This window comes from Monodelphis domestica, chromosome 8 (assembly GCF_027887165.1).
Source record: "Monodelphis domestica isolate mMonDom1 chromosome 8, mMonDom1.pri, whole genome shotgun sequence".
Classification (NCBI taxonomy): domain Eukaryota; kingdom Metazoa; phylum Chordata; class Mammalia; order Didelphimorphia; family Didelphidae; genus Monodelphis; species Monodelphis domestica.
The window spans coordinates 125,773,028-125,787,355 of record NC_077234.1 but is presented as its reverse complement, the minus strand read 5'-3'; positions in this window follow the sequence as shown (position 1 = coordinate 125,787,355).

Genomic DNA, 14,328 nt, shown 5'->3' with positions numbered 1-14,328 from the left:
TATCTTCACTCAAAGACTTACCATATGCAATTGCATTTTAAAGGAACCCCTATTGAATCACAGTGATTATTTGAAAATAAGCAAAACCACAAATTTGCATTTTGACATAAATATGTCTAGCCCTAAAGCTAATTCATTTTTAAAGCAAGGGGAAGATTGCCCCAAGAACCTCATTACCCCATTTTAAGCTTAAAGTAAGAACACTAGACACTGGTAGGAAAGTTTCAACTGATGAGAGGAGAAGTAAAGGGAGAAGCATTTTTTTATGAGTAAAGAACTGAGTACTGACTCGATTTCTCTTCCATAAATTCTAGGGACCTCAGGGAACTGACTGCTCCTTTAATTATCAAAGACATCACTTAGAAATTCATTTGGAGCCTACAGCACTTGGCCCAATGCACTAGGTTCTGGAAATACAAAGAGGTATTAGGCATTATCCCTGTTTTCCAGGAAATAACAATCAACTAGAGAAGATAGGATAAATACGTAAAAAAGTAAGTAATATTGTGATGCCCAAGAAGTTTCTTACTGGCAACAATGGTAAACAGAGACCTCGTAATTAAATTAGTTAAAGTGAGCATAATAAACACAGAAATAATGAATGAAGATAAGACTTACAGTCCTATTTATTTAATCTAATTTTTATTTCTTGCCCAGTGGTTAATTATGCTAACTAAAAGCATTATAGGAACTGGGAGAGGGTATTCTTTATCTCAAGCCCCATATAGCTCCTTTAAAGTTTTTTTTTTCCCTTAGTTTGGAGTCTATGAAATGATTTGGGGAGATACAGACCAACAACCAGGGAACTGAAAGGAAATAAAAAAAATTCTCTTTTTAAAATTTTCTTTTATCTTTTTCTTGAGCTTAATAAAAACTAAAAAAAAAAAATTTATCATAGACCCATTAGCACTGGTGGGCGGAACAGAAATCTCTCCCAAAGCTTCATTTAAAGAAGGCACATAGCCCAGTCATTTCCCATCAGCTGTATTCTTTGTATTCAACTCCACCTCTGGGTACCTTCCTCATACCTTTGCTTTTTAGCTTCCTTTTTGTCTGTTGCCTTCTATGTTTCTCAAAGGCATGGGTTGTTTTTCTTTTTCTTATTTGTATGTACATTGTTTGCAGCATAGTGCCTGGTACATAGTGGGAGTTTAATAAATGCTTATTGAATTAAATTGAGAACAGAACAAAAAGGTAGTACATGAAACTGTGAACCTCTTGTGTGTACATCTCAACTTTCTTTTTACATATAATTCAATATATAACTTGAAAAGCTATTTTATTTGTCTGTGATTTCATCCCCACTTCCTTATATTCTCTTCTATTTAATTTTTTAGGAAGGAAAGAAGGAAGTAATGTGCTAAACACTTTACTCATTTGATCTTCACAATGACCCAAGCAGGTAGATACTACTTTTATCCTCATTTTATAGTTGAGAAAATTATGGCAGAAGTGTCACACAACTAGTAAATTTCTGAGAGATTGAAACTTAGATCTTCTTGAGTCTAGGTAGAATGCAATACCCTCTGCGACAACTAACTCTTTTTTTCCTTCTCTTTTCCTTCTTTGTCTTTTTTATTTTTTGATACCCCTATAATTCCCTCTAACATTCCCATATACATACACTGAAGAAAGAAAAAGAAAACCTTCCTAAAAATAAGCAGTCAAATAAAACAAATTGCCTCATTAGTCAAGTACAGAAAGAATATATCTTGAGATCACTACTTCTCTGTCACCAGATAGGTAGCATGTTTCATTGATTCCCTGAAGTTGTGGCTGGCCATTTCATTGATCAGGATTCTTAAGAAAATCACAGTTTTAAAAAGTTTATCTTTCATAGTTGGAATAGCAAAGACATCTATCTGAAGCATGATACAACAAGCAGAAAAGCTAACTCTGCCTAGTAGAGCACATGAGAGATAATGCTATGCAGTGGAAATAAAGTTCAACCAAGAGCAGCAGAACAATCTAAAGACATCATCAGCATATTGTAGAAACTTCATGCCCTCCAAAGGCTTAGTTGGCCCAATCACACATATTCCTTGATCACACCTGTTCTCTCTAAGTGTGAACCTTCTCCACTTGTGATATGATAACCTGTGAAACAGTATGCCACTATGAATGAAAGTGTGGTAAGGAAAAGAATCATTCATTTTACCATATACTATTCTGTTTGAGGGGTGTATGGGGTGCTCAGGGAGGGTTAGTATCTCTGGTATTTCTGGTATGGAGGGCTTGTCGTGCCCTTCTAGGGCAGCTCTCCAGCCTCTGACACCCACCTGACACCCAGCTCTCACTTGTGGCTCCCAGTAGCTGCTAGCATGTGGCAATGGCCACACCCCAGGCAATGGCTTCGACAGGCCGGCTAAACCTTGTGAGGGTAGCCATTGGGTCAACGTCGACCCCTGGTGAACCAGGGCTTTGCTCACCCAGCATGTGAAGACTGCTTTGGCGGAACAGGCGGAAGAAACCAATAAGAAGGTTCAACGGCTGAGAGGGCGACGCAGCAAAGCACTGTGGAGTGCTCAGGGCGTGATGGAGCACAAAAGACAACACGGCCATCCAATGCAGCTGAGGAAGTCTCCAGGTGTAACGACTTTTCATGCCAATGGACCCAGGCTTCCAACGCCGAGAGAGTGGACTGTCTCTGTGCATCGACTTTTCCACTTAAATCTTCATGCACAAGTGTCTTTGTGCACACTCATCTATCATAGATGACACAAAGACAATTGTCATCCTAGGTTACCGAGAGACTACTACTACTTTTCTGTTTGATGAAGTTCCTTTTGCTTTGCCCTAATAAACCCTTTCTTTTTGATTTAATCATTTTAAATATACTGGTGAGGGCTCACAAAAAATGGATTTGTTGGGTTGCTTCCTCATAAAGGGCCTCAACCATGAGATAGTTTCTGGAGGCCCAAATGTGAGATTGGAACAGGTATTGCTATAAAAATGCATTGTTGCATATTCTCTGACTCCTAGATCCCAGGAGTTTGTTATATTCCTTTAAGCCCTGAAGAGAGCAATTACAGACATCCACCAGTCTCTCTCAACAAATACTTTCGATTTCATTTCCACAATATTTCTTGTATGACCTCTTTTCCGTGCTGTCACTTGAGAAGTTAGCTTCATTATAAACTGCTTGAACTATTGCAAAATCATCTGAATAAACCTGCCCACCTTCATTCTTTCCACCCTCCTTTAACTCTAGTACAATGTACTCAGATATCTTCCTTATACATAGATCTAGGTATGTCATTCCTCCATTATTAAATGTTCAATGGCTCCCTACTGAGTACATTTCAAATTCCTTTCCTTGGCATTCAAAACCATTTGTAATCTAAGAACACCTTTCCTTTCCTGCCTTTGCTTATCTTACTTTCCTCTATGGCAACTGGTTTCATCGCTTGTGGTAAATAGAGAGAAAAGAAATAGAAGAGGTGTCAGTTTTTTATGGTGGCAGGGAGGTTCAAAGATCACTATGGATGGTTACTACAGCCATGAAATTTAAAGATGTTTCTTGGAAGGAAAGTTATAGCAAATCTGAACAGTATTCTATAAAGTAGAGCAATCACCTTGCTGACAAAATCTGTAGAGTCAAAGTTTTATTTCTTCCAATAATAATGTATGGATATAAGAGGTGAACTTTAAGGAAAACTAAGTACTCTAGAATAAATGTTTTCAAATTATGGAACTGGAGAAGACTTTTGAGTCTCTTGGAAAGAAAGGAAATCACATCAGTCAATACTTAAAGAAAGTAAAGAAAAAAACCTATCTACTGGAAGGACAATTACTGATGCTCAAGCTTTAATATTTTAGCCACAGAATGTGAAGATGGGACACATTGGAAAAGACCCTGATATTGGGAAAGATGGTGGCAGGGAATAAGATGGATAAAGAGTGTCATGGAAACAATGAACAAGAACTTGGATGGATTTAGAATATAGTGAATGATAAAAGGGCCTCATGTGCTATGGTGTATGGGATCATGAAGAGTCAGACATCACTGAATGACTGAACTACAATACCACGTATCCTGTGGTACAGATGAATTGTGGTTCTGGGTATATTGTACACTGCTTTGAATGAATCAATGACAGAATCTCATTCCTTCTGGTCCCCATATATATATATATACATATATATATATATGTATATATATATATATATCAAATTAACTGGACACCTTTTCATGAACCTTGACCTCTTAGATCAACAAGTCCTGGGGGACATGATACTGGTTGACTCTATGTTATCTAGATACTGTGTCCCTAACATAAAAGCAAATCTAGGATAATGCCAGTCCATAACTGTGGTGAATTTGCCTTCAGCATGTATATGTATGTGGTGAATCTCTGAGAAGGCATATTATAAAGGGAGAAGGAATTGGATTCTAATTAGTATCAATCTTGACGCTTCTCTTTATTTACTTTTTTTTAAATAGCATCCATTATGCAACATTCTATCCACACTCCTTGGGGCATCAACTCAAAAACAAAACAGATTCCATCCTCAGGGAGCTTATATTGTACCTGAATACTATATCAAGTATAATATAAATATAAGATTAGATAACTTAAGGAGGGAAATGGGGATTACAAAAAGAGGGACTAGGAAAGACTTCATGGAAGAGGTATAAACTTGATTTGACTCTAGAAGAGAGATTTAGATTCTTAAATGGATAGATAAAATTATAAGCAATAGTGAGAGATTTTGTGACTGCATGGAAAAGATTATAAATTAGAGAGAGGAATTTCTGAGTTCAAGATCATGGATATAGAATATTATTGTATGATGGTTATTCCTGAGGTTTGGGTGGCCATGTGACCTGTTACTAATGCCTTGTTTTCTCTTTTGAAATAGCTTTCCAATTTTTTTTTCTTTTTACCTCTATTTTCATTGTTGTTACCCTAGTCCAGCGTGTCACTGTTTTATGCAATCATGTCTCCTTGTAGGGATATTCCCCCTTCAACTCTTTCCTTTCCAGATTCTTACATGTGAGAACTTCATTAAGAAGATCTGTGAGACAGAGACGAACACATACAGGAGAAATTTCTCACGTGATTCTCTTCAACAAGATTTTAAAGATGTTCACTTTGCTAGCACCAGTTTGTACATTTGGTATCTTGAACTTTAATGGTTGTATACACCAAAGCAAGGAAAAATTCAACTTATAATTTTAAAGGTTCACAGTTTTTAAAAATTCAGTTCATAATTTCCTTAGATAGAAACATGACAGTGACTTAAGACCAAAACGATTTTCATATTTAAGAATTATGCTTATTACAGAGATAACTTGATTTTTTATCTGAAATTTTATGTTGAAAGGATAGAAATTTTCTATCTTCCTTCCTTCTGTAGTACTTAGTAATATTTAACACCAGAACCTCTTCCATTCTTTCCCTGAAATAAGTTGTTTGTCTTTCAAATACTCTTCCATGTAGGTGGCACAGTTATAAATCTCTGGTCCTCAGATCAAAAAGATCTGAGTTCATAGCTAATGTTAGACATTTATTAACTCTATCTTATTTAATCACTGTATGTCTTACTCTTCTGTAAAATGGAGAATTAATTATAGTATTTACCTCCCAGTAGTATTGTAAGAATTAAATGAGTTAAGTAATTTATGAACATTAAAGTGTTAAATAAATACTAGTTATTATTGTTAGTATCAACAAAACTTGAAATTGTTCTTCCAGACAGTGCCTATTACAACTTCCTCATTGGTCTTCCAACCTCCATTTTCTCCCTTCCCCATATAGTCTATGTATAGCAGCCAGGCAAATCTTCCCATAGATTATATCATTTCCCAACTCAAGAACCCACAAAAATCACACTTTTCCCTAATATATGAGGTACAAAACCCCCTTCCTCATTTCAGAGATTCTTTATAACCTTACTACCCTAACCAGCCAACAGGTAGCCTACTACTTCCTCTAAATTATTTATTGCTGTTCTCACGTGTTTATTTCTGCTTTAAGACTGTATCCTTATATCATATATTTGACCTCATCCCTAATCCTATCTTCTAAGTTCAACCCATGCTTAAAAGTCCATCTCAGGTTCTACCTACAAATTGTAAGGATGATATTAGAAAATAAGTATTGCTTTATTAGTTTAGAGATGAGGTGAAGTGGCTGGCTTGACAAAGAAGTGAAGTTTGAAGCAGAGCTGAGAGAGCATGTTAATTTCAAATGTTGACAGTTATAACTATTTTTCTGTGTCAGTTACATGCTCTGGCAGTTAGTCTCTGGCAGTTGGCAGAGGCACTCACTCATAGTCTCTCTCTCAGAGTTGGGCAAAGTAACATCTTTGCCTCTCTCTGTCTGAGGGAAAGACCTAAAGGAGCTTAGTGTTTTCCTTTCCCAACTTGGGAAACACTATTGATTATCTATTGTGGTTGATTAAACTCTGAGAAGGTCAAGAAAAACCTGGTCTTTGATTTAGACTCTGAGTATGTTAAGGCTCCGAGTCTTAACATGATTTTTGTTGAGACTCAACTAATTAGCCTTTGCTATTTTATAACTGTAAGGCAAAGTTAAGAATTATACGGATAATAGTGGTAGTTTTTATTTAGATAGTATAAATTTGGGTTAGTCAGATCAGGGAGGATTAGTGTTGCCTGCAAAACACAGGAGAAACGCTTACTTGTGGAACCAGGGAGTTTATTTGGGTGGATTTAGAATCCCTTAGAATTAGAAATCCTTTTCTATCCTTATATTTTTGAATAAATATTTTATTTTTTATAATAAGAGTCTCTTTAGCTTCCTTGCATCTGACCCTGAAGGGAAGTTCACATTTGAGCTTCACTTTATCACTGAAGATACTTTTGTTTAGATCTGTTAAAACTATCTGAACAGTTTTGATTACATCTATTTATGTAGCTCGCCATTTATTATTTTTATACTACCTAACAGTAAACTTTATCTGCAAATTCCAGAACCTCTGATTTAACCTGCTATTATACTTATAATCATAACCATATTATAGTTTAACACCAGTTCTCTCAACATTACTGTTGATCAAGAGACTTTCATATACAATCTAATCCAATATATACTTGCTCTAGAATATGCTCTGTTACAGAAATATCAAATTTGTGGTCCATTAGCCATAAGCCTGTAACACTCCCAAGTGTGAGCCATACTAGATTAAAGTATAATTGGGAAATATTTAACTAAATAAATAACAGAATAATACAACATAGATAATGTTAATGTGTGGTTTTCTAAATCAATATGTGACTAACACATTCTTATATATTGTTTAGTGGCCCCCATTTCTAATTGAATTCAATACCACTGCTCTACCACCATCTTAAAACCTTTAACAAGAGCTTTAAATAAAGAACTCTTAAGAGGAAAGTTCATTTTGTCCCATAGGTGTGCATTGCAATTTATAAACAACTCTAATGGTTTACAATTTTTCCCTACATTGAGCTGAAATCTTTCTATAATTTCTAACCATTGTTCCTAATTTTACCTTCTGAGGTCATGCAGAACAGATTTAACCCTTCTCCCACACAGCAGATCTTCAAATACTGTAAGACAATTGTTAGTTTCTCTTAATTTTTCTTCTTCAGATTAAATATATCAAGTTCACTTAATCATTATTCATATGGCTTAGAGTTGCAAGATCCCTTTCTACAATCAGGACAATCTCAACTACTTTTCAGGAACCATGCTAGGCACAGAGGACATAAAGATGACAAATGATACAGTTTTTACGCTTACGAACCTTACAGTTACACTCTCAAATGTGGGTTTGGTCATGTACATGCAGATGTATACATAGAATAGAAGAATCCAAGGTAGAATGTGATATTAGGGCAAGCAAAGATGCGCAATTTAATGGATGGGAGATTACTGTGTCACTACCTTGTTATCTGCTTTCTAGCCATTATCCTGATCTCTAGCCCACTTCCTCCAGAAAATTATATACTGCCCTTGGTTGTCCAGGTTCAGATAAAGGAGCTTTCATGTTATATTGACCAGAACCAAGACTCCATGTTACCTTCTGGATACCATTTCTAAACAACACTATTTTATTTCTTTCCTCTCCCATTCTTTTACAGCCCTTTTAAATATATTCTTGTTCCCTTCATTTTAATTTAAGTTCCTTAAGGGTCAGAACTATCTTGCATCTCCTTTTTCTCCTTTTCTATTTTTTGGTACCTCCAATATTTACAATAGCATGTAACACATAATAAGCAGTTAAGTAATAGTCTATATGCATTTATCTCTATCTATCTATCTATCTATCTATCTATCTATCTACTATCTATCTATCTATTTATCTATCTGTCTGTCTGTCTGTATGTCTGTATGTCTTTCTGTCTATCTATATCTATCCAACTCTTAATTCAGGATTAACAGTTGTGAAGACTTCATGGAAGAAGTAACAACTTTATTTGGCTTTTATAGAACACTCCCTTGTTCAGTAGTTGATTGACATGTATTAAATTGTTATTTTCCGTGGTCTACTAAATTGTAAGCTTCCTGAGGATGAGAGCCAGTTTCATATTCTTACATCCTCCATTGCATCAAACATAGGGCTAAACACTCAGCTCATTCTCAACAAACATTAGCTGATTATTTTTAAGTTGATTGATTGTTAGTCATAGTATAATTATTCAGGATTTTGGAGTGGGATATAGTTCTTGATATTTTAAAATGCATAAAAGCTTAACTGATACAAGTTTATTTCCATAACGAGAAAACCAAAAGAAACTAAAAAAGTGCCTTAGTTAGCAAACACAGAGATATGGTAGCCAAGGGCAACACTAATTTGGAACATAAGATCATTTGTAAAATGCTATGGAGAAAGATATTTGAAGATTATTAACAATATCACTGTATAAAATGAAAAATAGTGGTGGGCAAAACCAGTTTAAAGAAAGCTTGGCAAGAGATTCTACTAAACAAAGTCATCCAAGGACATCAACAGATTAAATTGGAAGAGAGCGATATACGTGCTTCAAGGCAGTCACCATTATCATGTTTCTCTATGCAGAGAACAGGTTGACAGGGGTTTTCCTAGAGATGGTGAGGTTCTCCAAATGCTCCTATTTGTGATGACATTGTGCTGATTGAATTAAGCTCTAGAACAATGCTGAACTTTCTGGATCAGATCCATAACATGTAAAAGAGGTTTTCAGTTTCTCAAAGTAAACCAACTTGCTTCTTTAATTCTGGGTTCAAGTCACTGGACATTTATATTGTTTGAGGTGGACAGAGAGTACAAATAAATAATAAGTTTAGTTCAGAAGTAAATTGAAAAGGAATAAGCAGGGATACTTCCTTTGGAAAATTACAAAGTTCCTTTAATGACTTCAAATTTCTCCTTGAAAGAAAGACTCATTCTTTTAATACCAATGTTCTACTAGTATAGTTGCATGGTTGCTTGTTAAGGAACATTATAGTCTTCAAAGAAATAAAAAAAAACAAACTACTGTCAGAAGGCAATGGAGAGGTACAAGATAGGCACATATAAGGTTGCAAAATATAGCAAATACATTTTTTGAAGAAATAGGGTAAAATATGTCATCAGGGAAATGTATAGTTGAAAAGAACAAAGAAAAAACAGTGGATTATTGTTTGTCATATTGTCATATTCATAATGGTGGGGAAACTTGAGGAAAGCCCCCAATAGGATAAGAATTTATGCTATGTTGAAATTCTGGAGGACATGGATAAGAGACAAGACTGGCATGACTGTGTTCAAATCATCACTGGTAAGAAACAATCATATTGATGATCCATCAAGTATATTAGCTATGTTGAGAATAAAATATGGAGAGGTAACTATCTCTACAACTTAAACGTAAAACCAAGTGCACCCTTCTATTTGAGGGATTATAGCCTTAATTCAGATGGTGATGATATAGTCACAGTAAACTGGAGATCAGGAAACATCTTAGTCAAACAACAATACAACTTTCATTGTAATGTAGTATAGTAGCAAGGTGTAGAAATTGGAGTTAAGGAAGCCTTGGCTCAGATCCTAGATTTAACACTTAGCAGCTGTGGAACTGTTGACAAGTTCCTCGGCTTCTTTGAGCCTTGGATAGACAATAGCATTAATAATACTTAATAATTAATAATACAGCTAGGTGGCTCAGAAAATGGAGAGCCAGACCAAAAGATAGAAGTCCCTGGGTTCAAATCTGAAATCAGAAACTTCCCAGCTGTATGATCCTGGATAAGACACTTAAGCCCCATTTTTTTAGCTCTTATTGCTCTTCTGCCTTAGAACCAATAGTATTGATTCCAAGATGGAAGGTAAAACTTTTTAATGATGATGATAATAATAATAATAATCATTGCACTACATATCTCATTTATAGTAAGGAAAGATTAAAAAACTTCAATCACTATATAAATATGAATCATAATGTAATGGTTCCCTGGGAGTCTGAAAAGAAGTTCATGTGAATGATTCAATCAATTTTTTCAGGTTTCATAAAAATATCCTTTAGCTGGGATTTCTGATCCTTCTGTACCCTATTTTGTGTGCTCATGACACTTGGCTCTGTGGTGCAAGGAGGATCCACCAAATATACAATACTTATCCTAAACATGAAAGACAATGTGAAAAATTGGATAAAGTTTTATTCTTGGAGTCAAGACAACTGCCTCCAACACACTGTAGTTATATGACCATTGAAATGTAACCTAACCCTTATGTTCACCCAAGCCACAATTGAGAAAATTTCCGTATCAGGAATTCCCCACAGTGATGATGTTATAGATCTGGATAATTCCTAGACAAAAGTATTTACCCCAAACCTTACTTCCTTTCATAGCTTGGTGATTTGTTTCTGTTTCTTAAGAGTAATGGATGTGGTATCAAAGGACCTGAGTTACAACCCTGGTTCTACCAATTATTTCCTATATGTCCTTGGACAAAGCACTTAACCTTTTTGGTCCTAAATTTCCTTATCTGTGAAATGACATACTAGATGATATCTAGCTTCCTTTCCTACTCAAATCTAGGATTCTATGATCCATGTGTATCCCACCCCTTTTAAGCTCTTCTCTGAACTTCCATGTGGTTTCTAAAGATCTGTAGAAACAAAGGTGACTCCTTTGAAAAAAGGTATCCCTTAAATTTCAGGAAAGCAGGACCTTTAACAAATAACTGATGGAACTATCAGTTGGTCCAGGTATTCTTGAAATTCTTTTAGAACTATATGCCCAAACTCAACATATAACCATTTGACCCAGGAATACTACTATCAGATCTACATCTTTAAAAAAATCAAAGAAAGCAGGGGGAAAACATATGTACAAACAATATTTATAGTGACTTCTTATAGTGGCAAAGAAATATAAACTAAGAGATTACCCATCAACTGGGAATGACTGGGATATGATTGCATATGAACATGAAGGGACATTATTGTGCTCTAAGAAATGATTTTTAAAAATCAGTTCCAAAGAATTTCAGAAAAACTTGCATATTCACATTGTTGCATAGAGAAGTGAGCAGAGCCAGAAGAGTAACCCATAAAATAACAACAATATCGTAAAAATAAACAACTTTGAAAAATTAAGAATTCTGATTAATTCAATGAACAATCACAATTCCGGAGGACTGATGATAAATTACCCTCATCCTGACAAAGAGGTGATAGACTAAGTACAGATTAAAATTTATACTTTTTGGATATGACCATTGAAGAAATTTGTTTTTGCTTATGCATGTGTATAACAATGAAGTTCCTCCTCCAAATGGTGGAAGAGGAGGAGGAGAAGCTGGTAAATACATTGTTGTTCATTGAAAAAAAAAGAAAAAGAACATAGGCAAAAGTAGCTTTAGAGTTAAAAACTCTCTCAAGATTTCCATAGGCTCTCCAAAGTTCCACCACTAAATCCTTTGTCTTCCACTCTGTTAGATTAAAAATGATATGAAATAGATCATTGATGTTCTTCCATCATGTAAACATGTCCAACTCTTCATGACCACATGGACTGTACAGTCAATAGAGTTTTCTTGACAAAGATGCTTCAGTGGCTTACCCTTTGCTTCTTCAGTAGATTAAGGCAAACAGGTTTTGTGACTTGCCCAAGGTCTCACAACAATTAAGTGTCTTGGGTCAGATTTGAATTCAAGTTTTCCTGATTCCAGGCTTATCACTCTATCTACTGAGGCACATAGGTGCCTCCTAAATGACACAGATAGATAAGGCATTTGTTGAGCCTTTAGTATGTGTTGGGAATGCAAAAACAATAATAAAAATAATATCTGGATTTTACATTGAACTTAAAAGTTTGCAAAGTTCTATCCTATTTGTTCTTCACAACTACCCTAGAAAGTAGGTACTATTATTATCTACATTTTATAGACAAAGAAATTGAGGCAGATAAAGCTTACAAGATTTGCCCAGTGTCACACAGCTAGTAAGTGTCTATGGCCAAATTTGAACTCAGATTTTCCTAACTCCAGCCTCAATGGTCTATCTACTGTACCAACTAGTTCTCAAGACAGTCTCTGATCTCAAGAAGCTTGTGTTCTAATGGGAGAAGAAAGACCAACATAAAGGGGGATGTGAAAACCTGGGCTTTAAAGGAGATGTTTTCTAATTGCTCCTTGAAAAGGCTGGCTTGCATAGAGTAGGATATGGACTCTGTTATCTGTCCAAATGGATCATCATCTCCAGTTCATAGGTTCTAGAGTTAGAAGGGTTCGTAGAATTATCTAGTCTAACTACCTTACTTTACAAAAGAGGATCCTAAGGCTTAGTGAATTGAAATGTTTTGCTCAAGGTTCCCACTGGCAGAACTTGAATTCAACCCAGGTCTTTTGACTCCAGATCAGATGCTCTTTGCATTACAGCCTAGCTATCTCAAACTGGCAATATAGGGATCCAGACTGTTACCTCAACTTTAATCAAACACTCAAACAATCAAAGCTCTAATCAGTTAAACTGGCTGATGCCTTTCTCTTTGGAACACTAGCCAAAATGTTGTAAAGAAGCCTCTCAGAGTCTGATTCCAAGAACACTAAATGAAATGGTTTATCTCCCACAGAGAAAGTAGAGGACTGAATTAAAGGAATATAATAATTTATTGCCATCCTCTGCAGCAGATGGACAGGAAACCTAGTTAGTAGTTTGTCGTCTACCCCTGCCAATTACCTCTCATTCGCTTTTCACTATCCTTCCTTTCCTGGTCTTTTGATGGAGTTTCCAAATGGATCTCCTGTTTTGTGGGGGACTCTACGCATAAACTAAATCTATTACAACTTCCTTGTCTTTGGGAATTATTGACTTTTTCTTTTCACTGAAATATATAATCTATTCACTGAACTCCTATTATGTGCATGTCAATGTGCATTATGACATGACGTGTCTTCAGTGAAATGTGGGGTGTTGACCAGGGAGGAGAAAACAGAGATGCTGAAAGAGGAAAACACAGGAAAAATGGAAGAAATGAGCCCTGCTCTCAAGGAACTTTATAATGTACTTGAAGAGATCCAACATCTTATTCTCTAAAGACTGTATTAACAAAGTGAAGAATAAACTGGAAGCAAAGTAGAGAAACACTCAGTTCTGGATAATATCCAGGTGGCCTATTCTAATTTTGACTCCCCTTAGAAACTGATTGGGAAGAAATTTCAGGTTGGATAGAATCTTTAACTACCTTCCTCCTCATCATCATTTAAACTCCTGCTTTGAAAATTAACTGAGTCATAATTAACTGATTGGAGGAAAGTGGAGGGGAGGAAGAGTCATTTTGACAGATCAGTATTACATAACAGCATGCTATCAAAACCACTTTGGCTATCTCCATGATAGCTAGCACATGTTTTGCCCAGAAAATTTATTTCAATATTACAGAAAATACTGGTCTAAAAAATGTTTTTATGAAACATTTCATTAGGAGAGCAGATTTATACTCCAGATCCACCACCTACGCCCAAATTCACTCATTTATTTCTTGCCAAAATGAATATTTGTTCATTGCCTAAATAATGGTCCATTCAGTTGAATGACTCTTAAATTCCAGTATTACCTGCTATATTTGTAGCCAAGTCATGGCGAAATACAAAGACCTTGTATCCTTGAAGGAGGAGGAGGAGGATATTAATCTAAGTAATTATTTAAAGAGTTTAGCTGGACTTTTTTTTTCCTGTGAGAGGAGGCTGGTGTAAGGTCATGTAAAGACAACTCATTTGAAAGTGCCTGCTGAATATAGGGTAAGAAACTCTTGGAACATCAGAAAGATGGAACCAAATCTCTGAATTATAGGAACATAACCTCACATTGTTCTGGAACATTTCCACAATATATTGGAGAGTTCTGATAATTCAACTTGGATTGGCTTG